Source organism: Rattus norvegicus, chromosome 8 (assembly GCF_036323735.1).
Source record: "Rattus norvegicus strain BN/NHsdMcwi chromosome 8, GRCr8, whole genome shotgun sequence".
Classification (NCBI taxonomy): Eukaryota; Metazoa; Chordata; class Mammalia; order Rodentia; family Muridae; genus Rattus; species Rattus norvegicus.
The window spans coordinates 78,233,524-78,246,922 of NC_086026.1; the positions used below are offsets into that span (position 1 = coordinate 78,233,524).

General features: G+C 46.0%; 1 protein-coding gene and 1 long non-coding RNA gene across 3 annotated transcripts in view; both read left to right on the forward strand.

Annotated features, from left to right (window-relative positions):
- The window catches only part of Rora (RAR-related orphan receptor A), a 733,021-nt gene that overhangs the window by 50,814 nt on the left and 668,808 nt on the right, over positions 1 to 13,399 (forward strand).
- The window catches only part of LOC120094342 (uncharacterized), a 235,481-nt gene that overhangs the window by 18,026 nt on the left and 204,056 nt on the right, over positions 1 to 13,399 (forward strand). The window contains exon 1 of the long non-coding RNA XR_005488663.2: positions 1 to 13,399. This exon is cut by the window's left edge and continues 18,026 nt beyond it; it is cut by the window's right edge and continues 143,231 nt beyond it. This is a non-coding gene — a long non-coding RNA (uncharacterized LOC120094342).

Here is a 13,399-nt window from a genome sequence, read left to right on the forward strand (position 1 = left end):
ATGGAGCTCACTGGCGGAACACTTGCTTGCCTAGCGTGGACCAGGTTCTGGTTACAATCTATAGCAACCCAACCCAACCAAACCAAAAGGATGATCTCAGAAGTAATATAATTCGAGGGTAATTAGTAATTAGAGAGTCTAATAGATGCTTCTTGCTACTTGGTTGGTTGTTCATTACAAGTAGGGTACTTTTTTTCTATAGTGTGTGTGTGTGTGTGTGTGTGTGTGTGTGTGTGTGTGTGTGTGTGTGTGTGATATGTACACGTGTGAGGGGATGCCTTCACCCATGTACATGTGCAGAAGCTAGAGGAGGATTTCAGATGGCCTGCCTTATCATTCATTGCCTCGTTCTGCTGAGTGGAGTCTCTAACTGAACTCAGAGCAAGGCAGGCCTCTTTTCTCCTTCCTTCCCACAGCACTAATGTTATAGGAACGTGCGTGACCATCCCCAGCTAGTCTATGTGAGTTCTGCAGATTTGAATTCAAGTCCCCATGCTCAAGGAGCAAGCTGTCTCTGCTGTCTCTCCAGCCCAAGTCGGCTGGGTTTTTGTTTTGTTTTGTTTTGTTCTGGTTTTCTTTTCTTTTTCTTTTTTTTTTTTTTTTTTTGTCTTAACTAACTTAAACTTGTTCTCAGACTGGTTTTCCCTGTCCAGTGCTGCACGTACGTGAAAGGAAAGAAAAGCACAGAGAAGCATTCTTCTTTGTAGTGTCATCAGGCCGGGTAAATTTTCTCTTTAGAAAACGTTTTAGAGTTGAATTAATTCAAGCATCCAAAAGCTTTTCACCTGATATTTTAGAAATGTTTTATTAGACATAACACTACAAGATTTCCCAATATCCATGAGGCAAATGGAGACACGGGTTCTAATAAAACTGATATATTTATCTCTACCCTTCAGCTCATAAAATGGAATTTGATCACTTTCAAATTGTGTGTTGAAATATTTAGGGCAGTGTATTGTAAATGTTTTAAAAGTTAACTGGGGGAAAAGATAAAAGACTTTTAATTTTCTTGGGCTGGAATATTTCAAGGTGAAAGCTGCCACACCGAGCCTCCCTTGCCTTCTGTTGTTTGGTTTGGGATTCTTGGCCTATGTTTGAATATTTTGCATCACTTTAAAAAGCGCAGAATGTAGCTAGCTTTTAAAGTAATAAACCAGACTTACAGCTGAATGAATTCCGAATCAAAGCCTTTTGAAAATCACAAAGTCATTCGTTACTCTTTTTTTTTAAAAAAATATCATTAATAGAGAATCAGAATGTCTTGAACACACTTTCCATTGAAGATTTTAAAGTTTCTCTTACAGTTCTAAATTTTAAAATAGGGAGGTGTGGGGCAAGTAGGCCATGCCACCAGACAGAAGACCTGGTAAGGTTGAAACAGTTTCTAAACCCTGGGGAATCTCAGAATTGAGAATGGTAGGTGTGGAACCTGCTCCCTGCCAGGCTCTATCTGTCCTGGAACACAGAACCATGATGCCCCACTGAGAGGACCAGGACAACTGGTCACATAGCATAACAACATGGAGTTCTCCATGCTAGTGAGGTATCTAGATAGGCCCCAAGTATTTAGCCAATGAGCTTCCCTTCCTGAATATTCCTCCCTGCAAAAGGTATTTAATCCCTAGTTTACCCTGAGCAAGACATATGTATTTACATCCACCATGAAATAAAACAGTTTGGGCAAGCAAAGACTGTCTCTTAAGGATTGCCTAGGGAGTGGGTAGTGGAAAGTGGTGGTGGTGGGAAGACCTTCATGGTAAAGAGCTGTGCCTAAATCTCCAAGAGAAGGCCTTCTCTCCTTCATCCCCTCAGTACTTTTTGCATTCACTTGGAATCAAACCAGATTCTGCCTTGACCAGACTCAGTTATCCCCTTTGTGCCTGGCACTTAGAGGATGTGTGCCCCCACCCCCACCCCCTATCCCTATCATCAACTCTCTGAGGTCCTCACCAATGTCTGGGTACACAGGAGATTGAGAACCACAGCATCTGTCCCAGATCTCGCTGTTTCTTGACCAGAAGAACACATGTTGGGACTCCTATTACAGACTGTGTCCTGCCTCCCCTGAGCTGCTTGCTGGGGGCTCCGTAGCACCCCAGCAGGAGGTCATAGTGAAGCCAGACAGGGAGGGTAGCCAGAGAGATGCTTAAGCTGTTAAGAGTGCTCCCTGCACTCGCAGGGGACCCAAGTTCTCAAAGGCAATTGCTTGCCTCTTACATTTACCTATAACTGCAGCTCCAGGGGATCTGACACCCTCTACTTGACTCTGTGAGCACCCGTACCCATGTATGCAACAGACAGACAGACAGACAGACAGACAGACAGACACACACACACACACACACACACACACACACTCATAAATGAAAACAAACCTAAACGTATAGAGAGGATTTTCCTTCCTTTCTTCATTTCCTCCTTTTCTGTCTTATTTTCTCCTTTCTTTCTCGTTTTAATTTAAAAATATTGTTACGCTGCCTCCTTGCCTGTGTAGACTTGCAACACTCAGATGCCCGTTAGAATGTAGGAGGGATTGAGTGATTGGGTTGGGGCTGGGCGCTGACAGCAGTATTTTTCACATAGTTGTGAACATGTGTGCAACTTCCAATTAGTCTCGGGTTCACTTATTTGTGGTATTAAGCCCAAGATTTATGAAGTTCCTGTTTCAAAACAAATGCTGGAGTGTGGAGACAGCACAGCCTCCAAGCTTGTCCAAAGATGCGAGAAGCCAGGGTGAGACCCCCTCCTATGGGTATCGCTTAGATGGGAACTCTGGAACGAGGTCCACACTTTCCTGCTTTCTCTGTTCTCCTCCAACCCCTCTTGCTCCTGATTGGCATGTCGGCCATCTCTAGGTATCAGGCCCTCCTCTCCTCATCTGGAAAGAGCCTTGTCTGTCAGTGCCCAGCGGCTCTATATTTAGACATTGGAGCTCCTTCCGCAGTCCACTGAAGGCTCCCCATCAACACTAGCAGGGATTACACATCCGCTGCCTTACGCTCTTTAACCCTCAGCGTCCAGCCACGGCTGACCAGCACCCTTCAGCTTTGTTCTCGGTTCCATTCTCTTTGACTTTGCTCAGCTCCCTCCTCTGCCCTATGGTGCCGACATGCAACAACGGGGCTGAGGAATGTTAAAGAGTCTGCTCACATGTTAACAAGAGGTCAAGATATAAATGTAGACATTTATATTAAAACCTTTGCGTCTCCTTTAATAGCCATAATTCTAACAACAATAATTCTAGTAGTCATTTTTATTAAATGTTTACTGCACCCTAGATATCGCGTTAGGCAATTTATATTTATCATCTCATATAAATGTTTGTGTGTGCCTGTGTGTGTGTGTGTGTGTGTGTGAGAGAGAGAGAGAGAGAGAGAGAGAGAGAGAGAGAGAGAGAGAGAGCACTCTGGAGATGTGCCTTAGTTTGTGGAATGTTTGTCTACCATGCACAAAGCCCAGCTTTTGCTCTTCAGACCTGTATAAACTGGCCAGGGGGCAGAGGCTCCCAATCCCAGCTCTCTGGAGATTGAGGTATAAGGATTAGCAATTCAAGGCCATTGTCTGCTAAATAATGAGTTCAAGATCATCCTGGGCTACCTGTCTTTAGATAAGTAGACAGACAGACAGACAGACAGAGATAGGCTGACCACCTTTCTATCATTAGAGTAGGTTTCTTAATTGGAGCAGGGTGCATGCATAGGAAATACCCACCTGACTTCTGAGCAGAGAATTCTCAAATGCATTGCTCATCTCCGCCATGCCAAAGATGTCATGAGCAGCATTTGTTAAGAAAGAACCAGACATTTTACCTGGGAATCTGTTCCACACATGCTCAGCTGTGAATGTTTCAAAATAAATGTGTATTCTGCTGTTTCCAGAAAAGGGTGTGCATATGCTGAGGGCTTGAGTATGCATTTAGGAAATAGAGGGGTACAGCAAGAGACTGAAGCTGATGATCTTGGGATGGGGTCAAGGAGAGCTTGAGGTTCTGGTAAGCTGGCCATGGGGCCAGCTTTGCTAATTAGCCCTTAATGTCTCAGTGTTATTATATATATATATATGCATATCCTTTAAATAAAGACAAGTATAACTCAGAGCAAAAGGAGGTAGGGTGGAGAGAGGGGGTTTGCTCCATTGTACATAGTTGTGTGACCTGGACAAACTTCTAACTTCCCTGAGGCTGCTTCCCCATCTTCAGCGTGAGAGGATGGAATACAGCCTACCTCCTTTGGCCTTCCATTTTGCAAACCCAGGGAGCTGTAACGTTGGGAGGCAGCTTGGCCCCACTAGCCCAGTAGAGACTGGGCTAGGCAACCATTATTCTAGTTCCTTCATTTAAAGCGGGCTGTTCAGGACCACTGACACAGCTCTCTGGTGCATCTTCAGTTAGAAGCCTGAACTGCACCCATAAGAAGAACCTTTGTGTGATGACCTCAGAGTGTGTCCATACCCAGGATAAGCTCCCATGATGCAAAGCTGTATCCTTCTTGACTGTAAAATTGGTCTTAAAGCCGTGTAGAATCCCAAGCATCTTTTAAAAAGACAGCGGTATGAGCTTTGCCGTCTGGCAGATTTGGCTTCAAACTTCAGATTTTCTTTTTTTTTCCTTTTTGTCTCCATTAATTTGTTAATTTATTCTCTTTACAGCCTGATCACAGCCTGCCCCACCCCCAACTTCAGATTTCCTTACTCTGAAGTTGAGGGCAAATAATTTTGAGTTCAGTGTTCTGAAAATGGCTATCACTTTACCCTCAAGGACTATGTATTACGCAGAGAGTGGAGGCCTCTGACCCTAATGAGTAGTAACTGCTCATGAAATTCCAGCAGCCAATCTAAGCAGGTCCCCAGACAACAGATGGAGAGAGGAAACGTCCAGTCGGATAACTGAGATTCCACCCAGGAAACTGAAACCAGGAGGCCTTGATGCTACTTCTGGTATGAGAACGCTTGCTAATAAAGACACATCCAAATCTTAAAACACTTTGACATGAATGAAGGACATAAGACATTGTGAGAAGATGAAAAAGGGGGACCAGAGAGAGAGGCTGGAGGGGGGGGGGGACAGGGAGAAGAAGAGACTAAGAACAGAATGAAATGACAAAGACGCATGAAATCACCATAAAACCCATCACTGTGTGTGCTAACTTAAAAAATTAATGGAAAGTAACACGTACTATTATGTATCACTTAATTATTAATTTTACATTGAAAACATCAGTCGGAGTTGGTGATGGCAAATTGGATTGCAGTGACTGACTGGCTCCAGACACCCATTTGAGTGATGTTAATCTGTGATTGCATTTTGAAGTGGAAAGTGAAATATCACTTCTAATTTTTATACCCCCTTTCTCCATCCTTCTCTCCCATTCCCCCCTTCCTCCTCCTTTTTCCCTTCTTCCCTCCCTCTCTCTGCCTCCCCACCCCCTTGCTTTCCCTCCTTTTGGCCAGTGGCACAAGCTGTCAGGCAGGAGAGAAGTCTGTTTCTGAAACATTGGCTGCTCCTGGTTGCCAATAAGAAATTAAACCTGCTAATCTCCGTTAAGAGCCTTCTCTCGCCAGAGTCTACGAACAGAGCTGGGGGAGGAAAGGTTTGTGAGAACTAGGGTTATCTCATCGAGCTTACTTCCTTCAGAGTGAGACTCAGAGCCACATCTCATCTCAGACTGATGACTAAATGCAGGCCTAGTGCTTGGGGCAGTGGGACGTGACAAACTCTAACGGCAGGCAGCTGGTTCCGTTGCCCAGAGGCCTTTGCACAAGCCTGTGTGTTAGGATGGGAAGTAGGCATGAGCTGTAGCACGAAGCTGGATGGAGATGGCTTGCCTAGGGAACGGTGGTCGCCCTAGGAGATTTTGTGGTTGAGAATAAGATGAAAATTTCCCCCAACTTCCTGCCCTTAATTCTTCCCTCAGAGTTCTCAGTCCTTCACTTAATGGTTTACTAACTTTGTGGGACACCTTCTGCAAGATAGTCATGAAGAGAGGGTAAGAGGAAGGAGGGATGGGGAGGGAGGGAGGAGGGGAGGGAAAAGGAGGAAGGGGAGAGGGAGAGAGGGGAAGGAATGAAGGAGAAAGGGAGAGAGAGGAGGGAGAGAGGGAGAGAGGGAAGGGAGGAGGGAAGGAGAGAGGGGGAGAGGGAGAGATTGAGAGGAGGAGAGAGGGAGGAGGGAGGGGAGAAAGGGAAGGAGAGAGAAGAGGGAGGGGAGGGAGAGAAAGGGAGGGAGGAAAAGAGGGAGAGAGAAGGAGGGAGAGGGAGAGAAAGAGGGAAGAAGGGATAGGATTGAGATTTAAAAAGAGTCTTGAGGACATGCTGCTACTCAGATGGTGTCATCTGTTTCTAGCATGCGCAGGCAGAACCTTGGTTTTGATCCCCATCACTGCACAAAATGGTACTGGAGGTGGAAGCTCAGTGAGTTCTCAAATGTCATCTTGTGTCTTGTCTTTACTTGATTTCAAATCCCAGAGCATCCTGCAATATTTTGAACAGGCTATTTTTGTGCATGTCTGGACAATTCACTTTGTAAGTGATGTTCAGGAGATTCCAGGTCAACAGTTCCCCACGAGAAGTCAAGGGCAGCCAGCAGTCCGTGAAGACCCGCGTGGGACTCCTCAAGCTATTGTAGGTGTTTCAAAAATTCTAATGCAACTTGTGCATTTGTCTTTTGTAAGCACTTAGCTAGTATAATGGGGTCTTCCTTTAGTCTAGAATTGCCTGGGCATAACAGGGTGAGTTTGAAGGACCCTATGTGGCAGTGTCCAAAGGACAAAGGACACAGACCCTGGATACAGGTTGAGACCAGGCTGGCCCCAGAATCACCTTGTAGCTGAGAGTGGAGAATGAGAATCCTTCTCACTTCTACCTCCCGATGCTGGGATTACAGGTGTGTATTTGCTCTGTTTAGTCGATGCTGAGGCCGGAACTCAGGGGGGCTTCATGCATGGTAGGCAGGCACTCTACCAACCGGCCTACAAGCATCTTAAGCTCATTGTACAACCTCCCAGCTATAAAATCCTGAGTGCCTGTGATCCCACTCACTCCTAAAATGAGAAGGAGGGACTGGAGAGATAACCCAGTAGAGAAAAGGCCATACTGTTTGTTCTTCCAGAGGGCTGGAGTCCTCTTCCCAGCACCCACATCAGGAGGCTCACAATAGCCTGTGATTCCATATCCATGGATTTGACATCCATCCCTGGATTCCCCCAGACACCTGTATTCGCATGTACCCCTTGCCCTAGACAAGCACATGATTAAGAATAAAATAATGGGGGGGCTGGGGATTTAGCTCAGTGGTAGAGCGCTTACCTAGGAAGCGCAAGGCCCTGGGTTCGGTCCCCAGCTCCGAAAAAAAAAAAGAACCAAAAAAAAAAAAAAAGAATAAAATAATGAATCTTTAAAACAATAACACAGGAGTAATATTAATAGCACTTCTTCCCTCCAAGGGCTGAGATGAAGATAGAAAGTCCACCTCCAGCGCTGATAAGCAAGAAGGCTCCTGAGAACCAGTGCTGATACTAAGCCATCTCATGGAGACGTGATGCTAAGTGGCTCCACGCAGCCCTGTTTCATAGTGGTACCCAGAGGGAAACAAAACAGCAGCAGAAGCTTAGAGGTTAAAGTGTGGCCAGGCTTCTCAAAGGCTCTCTGCCTCTGAGCAAGCAGGCAACACGGGTCAGCTGCTCCTCTCTCGTTCCTCCCGCCCCCTCGGTCTGGAATATTTGCTCCTTAGAGGGCTCTCCGACTTAAGCTCTGCCTCTGGAGTGTGATTTATCCTGGAAATAGTTCTACCAGAAAATAATAGAAAATTACTTGCCAGGAGAAGAATCAAACGAGAGACTGTATTTACTTTGGGCGTTTTTCCCATCGTACCAGGTTGTATTGCCAAGGAGCTAAAAATAGTGGTGATAAGCAGTCTTCGAATTGGTCCCTGTCGGGGTGACGAGGGTCAACCAAAAGTAGACTGGCTCCTCCAGCGAACCCCTGTGAGATCAACATCATCTACCTTCACCCTATTTCGGGAGCCTTTCTTGCAGTTTCTCTTGGCTGGGTTCCTGCTTCCCCACGCATGGCCTGGGTTTCCCTCCCGACCGCTCGGTTCCTCACACCCATCTAGGCAGCCCATGTTAAACCAAGTGGTTGTAGATGGCTCCTGCTTTACATATGCTGTTTATAGTTGCTGGTTTGTGCTTTCACGATGCTTCGCGTCTCAGCTGGTCGTTGTACCACCCTAAGAAGGGAGTAATGAAATACATGGCATTTATATGGGTGGCTATGCTGTTCGTCATTTTTCATCTAGGGGATGCTTATTGGAGGAGACGTGTGAAATTGCAGAGGGTATTTTTTCTCTCTTAAAGATAAGCCCCTAGCGTATTAAATATTCATCTGTTTTAGAGGAACGCTGTACCAGTTTTTGCGCCCCCCCCCCATTTCCCCGATTCTTTCGTGGAAATATATTCTGATGTCTACGATACGTATTGTTCTCATAAAATGCGCCTCACTGCAACTGGTCCCCTGAGCAAAACTTGAAATCTTCATGAACAGCTGTTGAGAGATATGGAGAAATGAGTGTTCTTCAGCCTTTCCGGTCACATCTGAGCAGATATCTCCTGGCTGAGCTTGGGGCTTTGATCCAACCCTCCCCACCGTGTGTGTGTGTGTGTGTGTGTGTGTGTGTGTGTGTGTGTGTGTGTACGCACGCGCGCGCGCAGATACATGTCACTCCCAGAGAACAGACGTATAACTCTTTTTCTCAGACGCTGTCCACTTTTTGTTTTGTCTCGTTTTGTTTTGTTTTGTTTGAGACATATTTGTGGAACTTACAATTTGGTGAGCCTCAGAGGTCTGCCTGTCTTTGTCTGCCTGTCTTTGCCTCTCCAGTGCTGGGCTTACAAGTGTATGCCACTGTAACCTTTTTTTTGTTGTTGTTGTTGTTGTTCATTATCTTTTAAACACCAGTTCTGGGATCTAACTCCCATCTCCATTTTTGCAAGGTATGCACTTTACCAACTGAGCCATCTTCCCTGCCCAGCCTTCTGTCTTCTAAAGGGCTTATTTTTCTCGGCCACTTTTTATCCAAAGGTGCTATTCTGGGTTTTTGTATTGTATTTCCTGGCTTCGCTGAGTTGAAGAGGCAAGGGAAATAGAAACCTCTCTTCTAAAGATACAGTCAGGAAAGCCCAGGCCCCTCCCTGGAGGGGTAGCAGAGGTGAGTGACATGGTCCTAAGGAGAAGGTGTCGCGGTCCCCCCTGCTGGGTAGGGCTAATCAGGTGGTGGTAGCAGCTATGAGGATGAAAAGGTGGGTAGTATGGATGGGGGTGGATGAGTATTTAAAGCCACACATGTGAGCAACTCCCTCCCCTCCCTTGAGTGTACTTCTAGGTGACCCCAAACAGTAATACAACAGTGGCAGTAGCAGCAACACGTGAGTGCTTATCTGAAATGCAAACACACGCTGCTTCAGATTGATGGGGCAGGGGAAAGGCATGACCTCTTCAAGCACTGTCTTGTCTCCTTGGGATTTCCTAGCCGGTGAACAATACCTGGGTGGGAGTAGAGCTTGGAGATATGGGGTTGAGAGGCATACATTAGATTTCTACCTGGAAAGAGCCTACAGCTGAGAGTGGGGATAGCCTGGAACAGTTTTGATGTTCAAGATGAGTATGAGCCCATAAGTCAAAAGTGAGGGGCTGGGGGAGCTTTTGAGTCAGATAAGAAAGACCTTGTCTGGTCACCAGCAGAGAGACCTATGAGCAGAATTTGAGCCAGCTTTTACAGTCTTTATCTGGTTAGTACTGTCCAGCAAGGACCACTGCAAAGGGGAATAAAACTGGATGATCACTGCGGAGCGCCCAATAAAGATTTATTTATATGCTCTGGTGAGATAAGAACACTGGCTGCTTTGCACAGGACCTGAATTCAGTTCACTGCAGCCTCATTGGGTATCTCACAATTACCTGTAACTCCAATTCCAGGGAATCTGACACCCTCTTCTGGCCTCTGTGGGCATCCATACTTGTGGTACATGCACAGACACATGAAAAGTCTTTTGCAAAAGTGTTTTAAAACGAAAGTCGAGGTAGATATGGGTTCATAAGAGGACTTCTATTTCTGTGTTCCTTGCAGCCCGAAGAACACTGCTCTTCACCTCCATGAATCAAATGACAATGTTTTTTCCTAAGGAAGCTGCTTACCTTCCTGACCACCAACAATGCTGGTTCTATAGTTTTGTGCCAGGCAATGTGCTCAGGACCACTTGTACACTCTGCGTGGTCAGAAAAATAATGACATCAAAGATGTCACCTCCCAACCCTCAGGACCTGTGAGGAGGTGACCTTGGAAAGGGCCATTGCAAATTTGATCCAACAGGGACCTAGCCATGGGGTGGGGCCCTGAATTTTCTGGGTGAGCACAGTGTCACCGAAGAGGCTGGAGATTAAGGTGAAATGAGAGGATTTGAAGACAAAAGGAGAGGCTTCACCCAAGTACACAGATGTGCAGGCACCCACTCTCATGTGAGAACATGCACTTACACATGGACTTAGACACATGCACACACACATGCACCCATGTGTACACCCACAAGCATGAAAAGTAGGAAAAGGAGAATAGTTTCTGTCAGAGAACAAGAATGAGGTCTGACACCCTCATGTTCAGTGTCACCAAGCCCAGCACAGGCTCTGGCTACAGAATCTTAAGACAGCAGGTATTTTGCCCTTTGGTACATGGTACAGCTCCATGCTCAACATGTCTAGTATGCAAAGTCTTACTAATACGCCCATTGGGCAGGTGAGAGAAAGGGCTCAGAAAGACAGAGGAAGCCCCCTTGCAACAGAGCTGCTGTCCCCAGACAGTAGTGATTCATTCTCAGGTCCAAATTTAGAACCCCCCCCCCCACTGAGGAGTATCACTTTAAACACTGATGTCTTGAGTCTATGCCCCAAGTCATACAGCTTCCTTTTAGCCCATCTCTCCAATTCTACCAGGCTGGAGGAACCAGCAGATAGGTTCACGGTGGGACATGGCCTGAGGGAGTCAGAAAGCTGGTGATGAATCTCTTGAGTTTCCCCCTTTCTTTGTTAAGTACTATTGATGTATGCTGTTTTCTTCTTTCTGGGGCTTTTGGCAAAGAAGGAAGTTGCCGAGGGTGATGCTGAAGGAGAACAGAAAGTGGTTCCAGCATCCAGAGTACCTTCAGTAGCTGATGGAGAAGCCAAAAGGGGGAATACTTTTCTCATGAAATGAGTAGGGGTTAAACCCACCTCCAATATTAACAGAGAAACAGGAAAGCTACAAAGGACTTAAAAGGCTGGAAAAAGCCCCAGAGTGGCCCAGCCATGGTGTTCTTCTCTCCTGAGTGAAAAGGACAAGGAACTGGCCAAGGACTCAGAGAAAATGTGTATCCTCTCTGGAGCAAGGCTTCATCCCCATCAGAAATTAACATTGCAGAGCCTGGAGAGGGGGTGGCTAAGGCACAGAGACACTATCCCAGGGGTGCTTCTGGGAGGCCTAAAGGCATCTTCAGAACCCGGAAGAGAAACACTCCAGACTGAATGATTTTGACCACTAAAGTCAGGCTAGGGACCAAAAGAAGACTAGACTTGCTTCAAAGCTGTATCTAGACTGTAGGAGTGAGAATCTGGAAATGCTGGTTAATGACAGAGGAAGGCTAGGTTCAACTCCATTGGTGCCTGAGTCTTTAAGCAGCCACCTCCTGTTAGATGGGGGCAGCTGGAAGATGATGTCTAGGGCCATCTTCTTCCTTGGCTGAAAGGATTCATTCACTTCACAGCTTCTTTTCTAATGTGAGAGCCACATTAGAGCCATGGGGAGAGCCACAGGGAGAGCCATGGGGTGGCAGAAAGGCTGTTGAGGTGGGAGGAGGGAAGGGCATCAGTGAGGGTAGCTGGATGTAAAGCACATGGACTACATGCCCACTAGCACACAGGAAGCGGTAAGTTTCATCTCCAGTATCACCAATATAATTATGACAATAACAGCAAGATAAGAAGAACCACATAGGAATGGTAGAAAGAAATGGGTGCTTAGTGAAAAGTTACTACAAGAGGAGTGTCCAAGCTGGACACAATCTAATAAGTTATCTCTTTAGCTTGTCAGTGGATGGGTTTGTACATGGTGGCTCAAAGTCGCTTGCCCAAACACAGCTAGTGTCTCCCAAACCAGGATTGAAACTCAGTGTTTTGATTTTGAGTCCAGACTCCCTCCCTCTCTCCCGTACTTCCTCTCTCCCTCCCTCCCACTGGGCTGTCTCCTGGGGGAGTTGTCATATGCACTGTGTGATAGTTAATGACATGGAAAGATGTCCAGGAGATACAGCTAGCTCAGTAGTGCAGACTGCGAGATCATTTATTTACTCCAGAAATGTGAAATGATATCATATTCCATTGGATCACCAGGTAGCTACCTCCAAATTTTGAAGTTCCAGTTACTGTAAAGATCCTTTCAGTTAATCTGCATGTCTCATGTTTTCTACCAGAATTCTGGGTATTATTCATGAATACTAACTTAATGCTAGGCTTTTCTGACTCCCTTGGTGGAACTTTGTCAGAAGGCTGTTGCTAACCCTTATAGAGGGCGGTAGGTGGACATCAGGGCATATCTAGAAATGTTGGTGGAGCAACTGCTGTTAGGACTGGTGTTGCAGGTAACTACAGAAGGCATGGATTATGAGGAAGCTGTATCAAAAAAAGGAGAAAGGACTGTCAGTAGGGTGGATGTATGTAGAGTTAGGCTGCTGCCTCCTTGGAGGGCTCTGAGTGCCAGGTTAAAATGTTAGTGCTATAAAATCAAGCCAGCCATCATTTCAGACCAAATGGAAGAGGACCTCAGGAGGCCCCACCCCTCTCTGAGAACTTTAGACAGTTGGTGGCTGCTGGGGAGGGAGAGTCAGTTTTCTTCAGCGGTTTGGCCTCTTGTAGGCTGTCCATGCTCCTCCAGTGATGGCCTTACATCCATGTATATATGGGTAACACTGACTGGACTCAGTAGGTTATAAAAGGAGAAAGAGAAGAGAGGGACAGAGACAGAGGCAGAGACAGACAGACAGACAGAATATGAAGCTTAGAAAGGAGTGTGAGAAAGGGAATAGTCTGGAGATAAGTTGAAAGGAAGGAATGGGGAGGATATATTCAAAGTACATCACATAAACATGAAAAAAATTAAGAAGAGATAAATAAAATAAAGGTACTGAGTTCCACAGACTATGAAGGCCCTAACTTAGTGGTAGCAGTGGAGGTGCTGTGTGCAAAACAGCTTCATAAATGCAGGGAGAAATTAAATGAAGACTGTGATTAAGATGTTGCTTTTTCAGCATAGATGTGGAAAGTTCCCTGATTGGCCCTAGGTTGTGACACGCTATCGCCACCTGGTGGTCACATGACC